Genomic DNA, 11,389 nt, shown 5'->3' with positions numbered 1-11,389 from the left:
TATCTAGTTCTATGTAGGGGGTGTTGGTGTAGTTACTATATCCCTTATAAGATCCCTCTCCACCACATACAAAAATAATGATGTAATTGGTTAATTACTTGGGTTGGGATTATGTTGCATTTAAAATTAGGAAGCACAAAACCAAAGATGCATCTATTGCATATAAAGGGAACTCACCCAAGATAATATCGAGAGACAACAAGCTATATTTGGAGTGACTCTTGAATTGTTTCAATTAAGGATAAAACAAGTTTTTTTATAAGGGATGCAAAAGTCGAACAGTATTAAATCAAAATATTTAAATTTAAAATTCTCAAGACGAAATAATGTTTTGACCAATGGAAATACGCACAGCTACATCCATCAAATCTTGGTTATCTAGCCAAAACTTAAACTAGCTTGAATAGAAAACAAATAGTCTAACTATAGAAAAGAAAAAGGAAAAAGGAAAAAATAAAACTATAAGAAGCTAGACTAATTCTTCCACCTTATCTTCCTGCTCATGCTAACTTCTTTTGATCTTCTCTATGACCTCTTTGATGTCTTTTTGTCAATTTAGGTCTCTTTCTTCAACATTTTCTTGGTATTGGATCGAGTACATTTTCCAATGCCAACTTCCACTTTTTATTTCTCATCTTCCTCGAGATTGAGCACTAGATTCAGCTTATTACCCTTCCTTGATGTACTCATCACCCTATTCATACACTCTATCGTGGCTTCAGGAAAACTCTAATAGCTACTTAGCACATCTCTTGTCATTTTTTTTCATTTTTTTTGAAATTTTATTTTCATTTTTTTAATCATCTCCCAATTCCCCTTCCTCTCTACATCCTTCTCCTTTTTCCCACACTCTTCCTCTTTATGCTATATATCCTCAATTTTCCCTTCAAGAGCTCTACATTTTAAATTCAACATTTTGAGGGAATGAAATATCCATTTATCCAATCTAATTGAGTAGAGGGAAACTACTTTTACAGGTTGTAAAACACCATGAGGAAGGTCAATGGATAGATAACTTATATCTTTCTCTATAATATTAATGCTAAAGTCCTCTTCATAAACCACTTATAGCACTAGAATCCTTTTCTTCTTCTTCTCTTTTTCTTCCTAGAAAGACTTATCCCTTTTTTTCATTTTGTCTCAAGTCGTGAGACATGCTTTTAGTCTCCATCCCTTAAACATATTTTAGAGAGATGAATAAGTCATGGTCGATCAAATATTCATAGTTAATGAGCATAAAGGTTTCTCTTGGCTTCTCATCATCAACATTCTTTTTGAGGATCTAAGTTTCATTTTCTTTGATCACCACAAGGGAACTTGTCTCATCCTGATTAGTGTAAATTTCTTTTTTTTTTAATGCCATAGGAGAACTCATCTCATTTTGACCCAAACACAGAGAAGGAGGGGAAGCCAGCTTAGTCTTCTTCCTTTGAAATTAATGAGGGGAATCAATACCTAATACCCACTTCTTCCCCCAAACTTTCCATTTTACTATTATGTTCCATGGTTTTGCTCAATACAAGGTCAAAAACAAAAAAATTCACGTAACTCTTGAATTGTTATCAAGGACAGCAAATCTAAATTGATATCACTTTATTTTGTTTCCCATCCTGAACTTATCCTTCAACTTCTCCATTTAATCTTTAGCCTATAAAATCTCTAAACGATCTCCCAAAACCATCCATAAAAGATTTACAACTTCATCATTTTTCTATACCTAGACTCTTCTTTCATGAATGCCAACTCTTATTAATACTTTCCACCCCTCTCCATAAATAAAAATATGCCCCCCAAAAAAAAGTGACTTTACACTACTACATAAGTAACAAAGAATTGAAGATGTGTGTTCCTTTTTTTCAAATTCTAAACATTAACATCTTTTTATTCTTTTAATTTTGCATAGCGATTCTTCTAGACCCTCAATTTTTAAAATTAGAATCCTTCTTCCTAAACTAAACTTCCACATATCTTTCCCATGTTTATTACTTATGCAAAATGATATACTTAAACCTTTTTATAAGATTTCTTTTTATAAATATCATAAGTTAAATTTATTTTATATAAATAGTAAATTTTTTTATAATTATTTTATAAGTGATGGGTTCATGTAGGCCCAAGCTCAAGACGTTTCACATGAGAAACTCACAAGTTACCATTGTACTATAGGCTCTTGCCTAATTTTTTTTATAGCTTTTGATAAAAAAAATATACTAAATATAATATAAATAAATAAAATATTCATAATATTAACTATTAGGAAACTTTTTAAATATAAGTATTCTAGTAATTTTTTTAACATAATAATAATTATTAAATATTTATATTAATACTATATTTAATCCAAATGTTAGGTAGTATTCCTATATCACTGTGGTAACTTCTGAGTCTCTCATCTATTTGAACCTAACACATAAAAGTAATTTAAGCTCAATATATGATAATAATAATTAATCTAGGTTTAGACCTATTAAAAAATAATACAATAATTAAACTATATTTTTATGAAAGGTCTATAAACTAAACAATGAAATTACAAGAAGAGATGAAAAATAATTCTCTTAAATGAGTGGTAGCTTTATTTTTATAATATCAAGAAATGTGATGAGTATGCAATACATCCATTATAATTGAACACAATATTTCATAAGAACAAATTGAACTTTGTAGAGTCCACATTTCAATTCAATGATGCACTAATCAACTACCTCCTAAATAAGAATAAAAATTGAAACTTATCATTATTGAAAAATAGCGTAATGATAGTTCTGTTAAGAAATTCCATACATACACTCGTTTATGTAATTATACATATATATAAAAAATTGTATTGAATTTGTTGAATAATGAACATGCTTCCAACTCTAACATTACAAAAATGTAAATATTAAACTTTCTCATTTATAACATTTATACATTTCACATAAGATCAACCGTTCATTTATGATATAAATCATAAATAAAAGTTCTTTTCACACTCATTTAAATTAGAAAAATGAAATCATAGACTACAAGTTCCTCAAACTTGAAATAGTGATAAATCTTGATTTAAAATTACCATAACATCAAATATACCACACAGTACAAATCTCTTTCAATTATTGAAAATAATATATGTATTTCAAAATAAACTTGCAAAATTACATAAAGAAAGAAAAAAAATATAGTCTATAACAAATTTAACTAAATAGAATGCTCTCATTTCTCATGAGGAGAGCTACTATTATCTACAGACGGCTCAAAATATTACATCAATGTACTTCTTATTCAGAATCAAGGGCACTGCAGTAGAAGGCAGAGGGTTTGCGGGAGTTGGAGGATACCCCAGTGCCTGAAAATCCTTTGCATCGTCCCTTCACATTGCTAACACACACGCCGATCATATCTTTCAGAAGTTTGCTTTGTTGGTTTTTAGGCTGAGATGCAAATTCTTCAATCGCCATCCACTGGAAAAACAATCAAACAATTTGAACCCCACGTAAGACGGTATTGCAATATCCAATAAAATAGCGATATTGAATCACCACCACTAATTTAAAAACGTACCTTGGCTGCAGAAACTTCAGTATCTTGCGCGACAATGTTAGAAGAAAGTGATCTCAACATACACACGAAGAGCACTGTGACCATCCCTGCAGCTCATTCACCCACAACTATTAGAGAGCCATGAAAAAAAATACTGCTTCAAACTCATTATCAATCTGCTTTTGCTTACCTGAACCCGACCACTTGTACAAACTCTGTATCAATCTGTAAAAGTGCAGCAAATAGTTGAATAACTAAAAATGTCAGGAAATTAAATTGCTTAGAAGTGAAAATCCCAAAAGACGAAAGAAGTGACAGTTACCCCTGTTTCTTCCTGAACTTCTCTTATGGCTCCTTCCTTAATGCCTTCCCCCTATCACAAACCAATTGCCCATAAATATATATTAGTGCATGCCTATAAAAACTGCAGTGTCATTAATTTCGTTTCACGATGTTGAAGTTTAAAGTGCACACCTGGTTAATCCTTCCCGTTGGCATCTTCCACAACCCGGAATCCTTCTAAGGTCCACACTTCTCCTGAACTACTAGAACCTATCATCATAGTTTATGAATTAGATTAAAATTACTTCAAGCCATTGGTCTACAACCGTAATTAATCTATGTATGATTTAATTGTATTTTAATTAACCTTAATAGGCAGTCTGTATACTAATTTTTTTGTTTCCCCAGTGATCTATTCAAGGAAAATCCGATTCACAAGAACGAACAACTAAAAGACTGCAAATCATTTCATTGTTACGTTTGCTATGAAAGGGGAAGACAATTGAGTAGAACAAATACAATCTATAAGAGTAACAACTGTTACCTGCCCGTCGTCGTTGAATACAAAAGCTGCAATCCCCACTTGATGTGAAGAAAAGCAGAGGATTTGAATGAGAAGTGACAGTTTTTCGAATTAATTAATTAATTTATAAATCACATAGCAATTATTATGTGATTTATAATTCAAAAAACTGTCACTTCTGGTGCAAATCCTCTGCTATTTATCCACGGGCGACTAGCTTTGCCTGTTCCTTGGGCACTTTAATCCACACCGCCTTCTTTTCGTGTACAATCCAACAAGTATCATCTTATGACTAATTAGGGATTTGCAATTGTATATATAAAGCAGAGCAGTAAGGACTGATCACCTGGCGCGTCCATTGAGAAAGTGACGCCTTGAGCGAGGCTGCAAAAAGAGAGGCATCGTCAACAACTACGCCGTCATGACTGTTTCAACGTCGTTAGTGGTGATTACCGAAACCTCGTTCGCTGTAGTACTGATCAAAGCCATTCTGCAGTGTAGTACAGAAATACATCTGTGAGAGAGATAATTGGATTTGGCTTGCCGATTGAATTGAATTAGCAGTGCAATAAGAATAAGTAGTAGAGTGAGTGTATATATAACAGTGGCAAGCGGAGGTTTCGGTGCAACTACCACAGCCCTACGTTGCAGCTTCCATTTTAAAATAGAAAGCGCGTAGTGATCGTTGGAAAAGCTTGAAAGAAAAGGAAAAACGCTAAAAACTTAATCAACGAAACTTGGAAGGACACAGGAATCATTTATCAGCATTCCTCGTAAATTCGCAGGAGGGACACACGAATAATTCAGCAAATTCAACTTGTGCAGATCAGTGGTGTGTAGGTTCGCTGAATTCTCCCCACTCGTTCGCTTGCCGTGCTCCATATAAAACCAACATATTTGTCCACACTGACCTTTTCTACAAGTGAATTAACATTCAAAAAGATTTGAGGCCTCCCTATCCCCAGGTTTATCCATCACATACATCATCTATCGTTGCTTCTACCTTATCCCATTTGAGATTTACCTTACCAATGCCAACGACGAAAACAGACACATCACAAAATGCGTATGCTTACATTATTTCACCTTCCCAAATATGTCACCTAGAGTCTAGACAATGCGTATGTTTGAGAGGCATGGAAGGAAGTCTAAATGTATATTTTTAATACATTTAAATCTTTAGTTTTCTTTAATAACAGTAGCATTCTAGAATATCATAGTATAGTTGTGATTGTTCTTCAAATAATCAAAAAAATCAGTAATTAATTTGATCACAAAACAAATATATTCTTAAAAATGAAAATAATCGATATTCTTATATCTAATCAAAATTACAATATCATGTATTTTACAAAATTAAAGACATATAACCCAAATCATAAATCACTTTATCTTATTTTTTTATTTATTCTAATTTGTAAAATATTTATTCTAATTTGTAAAATCAACATGGTTGAAAGTTATTTTAATTATAAATTTTATTATTTCAAAATTTTGTTCAATAATTTAAATTACTATTTTTAGAAGTTTGCTAATTTGTATGTTTGAATCGGTAGATTAGATTTTCCTTTATATTTTTCTGAATAAGCAAAAACTATTATTTTGATATTATTGTTACTCAAAGAGAAAAGGAACAATCTTTTTCTTCTAATATTTGTGGTAGACAATTGATACAACAAAGAGTGTCCATACCACAACATTTTTCATGCATACAAGTTAGATTAGATAGAATGAGGGACCGCTAAAACATATCCCCTGAACTACATTTTTTTTTAAATAAATAATTTTTAAATCTATGAAGTAGTTTCTCATTTTTCAATCATTGTTGCACATTTTTATCCATTCTAAGTGGAAACCACTTTCTAGAGCATAACAATCTCTTGCGTTTTACAAAAGTCTCTTGATCATTCAATTTATTTGCTTAAATATTAATGTTAAAGTGGCCTATATTCATCTTTCTAGAATGGAGCCTACAAGACATTTTTGTGGTGGATTGAAGTTTTGTGGGAATTGTAGACTAACTTGGATATCCTTAGAAATAATCTCTTAGGAATGATCCTAATAAATCTTTACAAATGGTTTCCCTTTCTTGTGCAAATTAATTTTTCATCAAATTAGTTAACTAGGTGAATCCTCTCAATCTTGGTAACCTTATATATTAAAATATTCTTTACCTGAATAACATGATAACCAACATAACAAATCTATATCATGGACAAGGACTCAAGATTTCTCTAACAAACCTATATCAAGAAATTCTTGCACTTGTCTATTTAATTCACCATTTTCAACAGGTGCCAACCTATGTGGTGCTTTATTAGGTGAACTCACTTCAGGTATCAAATACATACAATGACTAATACTTCTCATAGGAGGTAAACCATCAAGTACATTATGAGAAATAGTATCTTAAGATTTAGTCAACAAATATTCAATCCTAGGTGCATATCAATAAATTCTTGCACTTGTCGATTTAATTCACCATTTTCAACAAGTGCCAACCTATGTAGTGCTTTATTAGGTGAACTCACTTCAGGTATCAAATACATACAATGACTAATAATCTCATAGGAGGTAAACCATCATGTACATTATGACAAATAATATCTTAAGATTTAGTCAAAAAATATTCAATCCTAGGTGCATGCTCAAGTTCATCTTGTTTAGATCATTCCTTCTAGGAATCAAGAAAAAATAAACATTCTACTCATTTACCTATTTAGAAAATTGATTTCCTATAACTAAGCATAATCTTATTGTGGTACAATGATTTTCATCAAGTTTCTCTACCAAAAGAAACAATACTTGTTTATTCCCTTCACCTCAAATAATATACTCACTCAATATACCATCATGTAAAGCTTGTCTATCATACTGTCAATGTCTACCCAAAAGAATACAACAATAATCTAGAGGCATAATATGACACAAGACTTCATCATAATAATTTCCAATTTTGAATTTAACTAGGAATTTCTCACTTACTACTAATTTATGTTTCGTCTAGATCTAAGTTAATCTCATATTAGTTTTGACAAGGTAGTGACAAAACACTTCATCAAGTTATTTAGCAAAGTAAAGTACATGTCGAGCATAATTGTTGCCAAGCAATATGCTAGTTAGTGCCAAGCACTAGTAGGTGCCAAACAGTCAGTGCATATCAAGTTATTCAGGTGTCAAGCCAATAAAGGGAGCTAAGTAAATATTATGTGCCAACTAATCTTGGTGCTGAGTAAATAGAGTGTGTTGAGCTATTCCAAAGTTGAGTCACGATATTAAGAGCATAGTGAAGGCCAAGAATCAAAGACTTTGGATGCCAAGTGAATAGTTTATGACATAGATGTTTGTAATGGTACAAACTTCTATGTAAACCATTTTTTGGGCTGACATAATCATAATTTACAATTATAGAAGATAAGTATGGAGTCATAGTATGAATCCATATGAAATATGTTGCAAGCAATTAAATTGAGGGAAGTATTAAGCAAAAATAAAGATCAACCTCAGTCATTGATTCTTACCTAATCCATCGCCACCAATGTTTACTTAAGAAGGCTAAACCATAATAAGTTATGTGTGTGTTTGTGTGTGTGTGTGTGTGTGTGTGTGTGTTTGAGAGAGAGAGAGAGAGAGAGAGAGAGAGAGAGAGAGAGAGAGAGAGAGAGAGAGAGAGAGAGAGAGAGAATGTTAAGAGTTTAGAGGGCATTCATGGTGTCTTAGATGGCTATGATAGAGATATGCATTGCAGAATTAGTTTGAGAAGAACAAAGTAAAGTAGTGAAAGGATAGAGGAGACATATTTGATCAAGAGGATCAAGGTCTAAATAGCAAGGACAAGATTTTACATCAATAAAAAATGGTTCTATCTAAAGGATCATTGTGTTGAATCATTCTAATAGGTGATACAGAGAAAAAATCCTAACCGAGTCGTCATAATAGGCTATTGTAAATACCTTAATTGAGTGCTTTCTTTATTGTAATTTTAAATCCTCTAATGAGTTAAGACCTAACAGTCTTTACAAGCCTTTAATAGGACAAACCTCTCACATGTAGATCATTGATTATGATCAAACACATTGTAACCATACTTAGCTATAATTTACAACTGCCGTAGTGAAGAGTTGTGGTTGTCATCACCACCCCAACTTTACCTTCTCATTGGAGGGTTTCTAGGTAACAAAATTTGTTGTGCTATGTGTTATTTACTTTATTCTATGGATGTGATGCATGTTATGTTATTTCAGTTTACATTTAAGTTATGAGTTGGATGTTGGTGATACATTTTTAGAAAAAAAAGTTTTAAGTGTTGATTCACCCCTCCCCCCTCTCTTATAACTTACTTTGCCATTGTTATTCTAAAAATTGGTATCAGATCGTTGTTCTATAGGAAGGAAAGTTTTAAAGGTTTGGAGGTAAGATCTTTAAGATGGAAGTCTACAAGTTGGGAAAGACTATTGAGAACCAGAAGATTGAAATACAACTTTCCCTACATCAACTTAAGGAGGCAAGAGATGAATTATAACATTCATTGAAGAGAAGAGGGGATTTGAATTTTATGTAGTAGTTGTAGATTTGATGGAAAAGAACAATTACCTAACTAAAGAAGTCAGAAATCTCAAAGGAGAACAAGAATTGCAATCAATATTGATATGTGAGACAACTAAAATGAAAAAGAAAGCTAAGGAATAAAAAGTCATGATTGGAGAAGACAAAAGAATGATGGATAATAGACTTGAAGAGAAGACATTCGATGTACAAAAGCTTGCTAACATGCAATTGGATATAATGAATCAATTGATACTTGAAAACTATGAATTAAATGGAAAGGACATTGAGATTATATCCTAAAGTCATGGAATAAATGAACTAGGAGTAGAAAAGGAATTCATTGAAAGGTTCAACAAAACAAATGAATCCACAAAGTACTTTGAGAAATTGATGGAATCACCAAGACCTAATAGAAATTGATAAATATCTTATAAAAAATGAAAAATGATCTAAAAGACAATATTTTTACTTATTTTTAATCATAATTACAATATAATTTATTTAACAAAATTAAAAATTGGAGATAAAAAATAAAGGCATAAAACCCAAACCATAAATCACTTTACTTTATTTTATTTATTTATTTATCTATTCTCCTTTGTAAAATCAACTTTGTTGAAAGTTATTTTAATAAAATATATAATTATTTTATTATTTTGTTCAATAACTTATATGACTATTTTTAGACATTTTCTAATTTGTATGCTTGAATCTATAGATTAGATTTTCCTTTTATGTTTTTTGAATAAACTAATATTGCTATTTTGATATTGTTGTTACATGAGGAGAAATAGGAACAATCCTTTTGTCCTAATATGTGTGGTAGACACTTGACAGAAGAAAGAATGTCCACACAACAACATTTTCCATGCATGGAAGTAAGGTTAGATAGAATGAGACACCAATAAAAAATATCCCTTTCTATATTTTTTAAAAATCAATATTTAAATCTATCAAGTAGTTCCTTATTTTTCAATCATTGTTGCATATTTTTATCCATCGTAAGTGAAAACCATTTTCTAGAGCATAATAGTCTCTTGTGTTCTACAAAAGTCTTTCGATCTTTCAATTTATTTTCTTAAATGTTAATGTCAAAGTGGGCCATATTCATCTTTCTAGAATAGAGCTTACAAGATATTTTTGTGGCAATTTGAAGTATTATGTGAATCATAGACTAACTTGGTTGTCTTTAGAAATAATCTCTTAGGCATGATCCTAATAAATCCCTACAAATGGTTTCACTTTCTCATGTAGATTAATTTTTCATCAAATTAGTTAACTAGGTTGAACCCTCTCCTATTTGTTAACTTTATTTATTAAAATATTATTTACCTAAATAACATGATAACCAAATTAATGATTCCATACCATGGGAATTGAAAAAGAGAAATCAACACAAAGGCCTTAATATTTAAAATTTATACATAACATTCTTATAGGAAGAACACATTCTTTATCCTTGATAAAACTATAGGGAGAAAAAATAAAAATTGCAATGTCTATTGTTGAAAAACTACTCATAATATGTGCCATCAAAGCTTCATTAGAGTCTTAGAAAGGCCTTATTACAAATCCGATTTTTATGAAAAGTTTAAATTATAAAAGGATAGATCTTCCTTGAGAATGTCTTGTTTTTCCAATATATTCAAATTTCTTGGCTTTACTTGGATTTAGATCCGCTATTGCTTTTTTCTCTCCCTTACTATTAATCTTTTTTTGCTTGCAATTGTGAGATGCCTTCTTGTTTATTCTTTCACACCATTTTTTTTTTTTTTTCAACTTTGGGTCATGTGCAATCCCTTTCTCTTGGTCTCCTTTATTTGGCGAGTCTTTGCTAAATCTGCAAGTTACATTATTTTTGAATCTCTTGCTCTCTCATCCTGATGATGGATCACGTAGTGTGATTCGATATGTTGATGACAAAAATCTTTACACAATCTAATCTAGAAACTAAGTATCATAACTATTATGGATTGTGGAAATCTAATTGTATAAAAGATTTAATGAGTGTGTGTGTGTGTGTGTGTGTGTGTGTTACACAAAATGAATGACAACATTAGCTAGTGTCTATTCAAAAGCCCATAAAAAAATTGGCTCAAACTTCCCTCTTTGGAACATAGAAACATCTCTCACCATCTCCATTTTCAAGCTCCTAGTTTGAATTATCCATCAAATTCAAAACTCCAATCCTTCCCACAAACACTGTGACTTACCCAGGGCATCACATTAAAAATAGTTGTACATCTCTCTAGGGCCCAAGAATTTATATACATTATTTACACTAGCTCCATTCCAATTTTTGTCAATTATATGATGAATGCATAGTAGGAACTCATTGGGGGGCCATTTTTGTGGAAACTGACAAGACTATAGAAAAACACAGTTTGTTACCAAAAAATTTCAAAAGCTAGCAAGATGAACTTCCACAAAATAGAAATATGAAACCAAAAGGTCTATAAAAACATGAACTACACTTATTCAAAGAAAAAACTCAAACTTTAATGAATTCTTGAG

The 11,389-nt window shown here is 31.3% G+C and overlaps 1 pseudogene; it reads right to left on the bottom strand.

The window, feature by feature from the left end:
- Positions 1 to 3,095: 3,095 nt before the first annotated feature.
- LOC149546738 (nudix hydrolase 2-like) lies at positions 3,096 to 5,209 on the bottom strand (annotated as a pseudogene).
- Between the last annotated feature and the right edge of the window lie 6,180 nt (positions 5,210 to 11,389).

Source organism: Cupressus sempervirens, chromosome 7 (genome assembly GCF_028749045.1).
Source record: "Cupressus sempervirens isolate cs-2001-9-10 chromosome 7, ASM2874904v1, whole genome shotgun sequence".
Lineage (NCBI taxonomy): Eukaryota > Viridiplantae > Streptophyta > Pinopsida > Cupressales > Cupressaceae > Cupressus > Cupressus sempervirens.
Note: the sequence above shows the minus strand (reverse complement) of the source record. Positions and strands in the feature narration are given on the sequence as shown.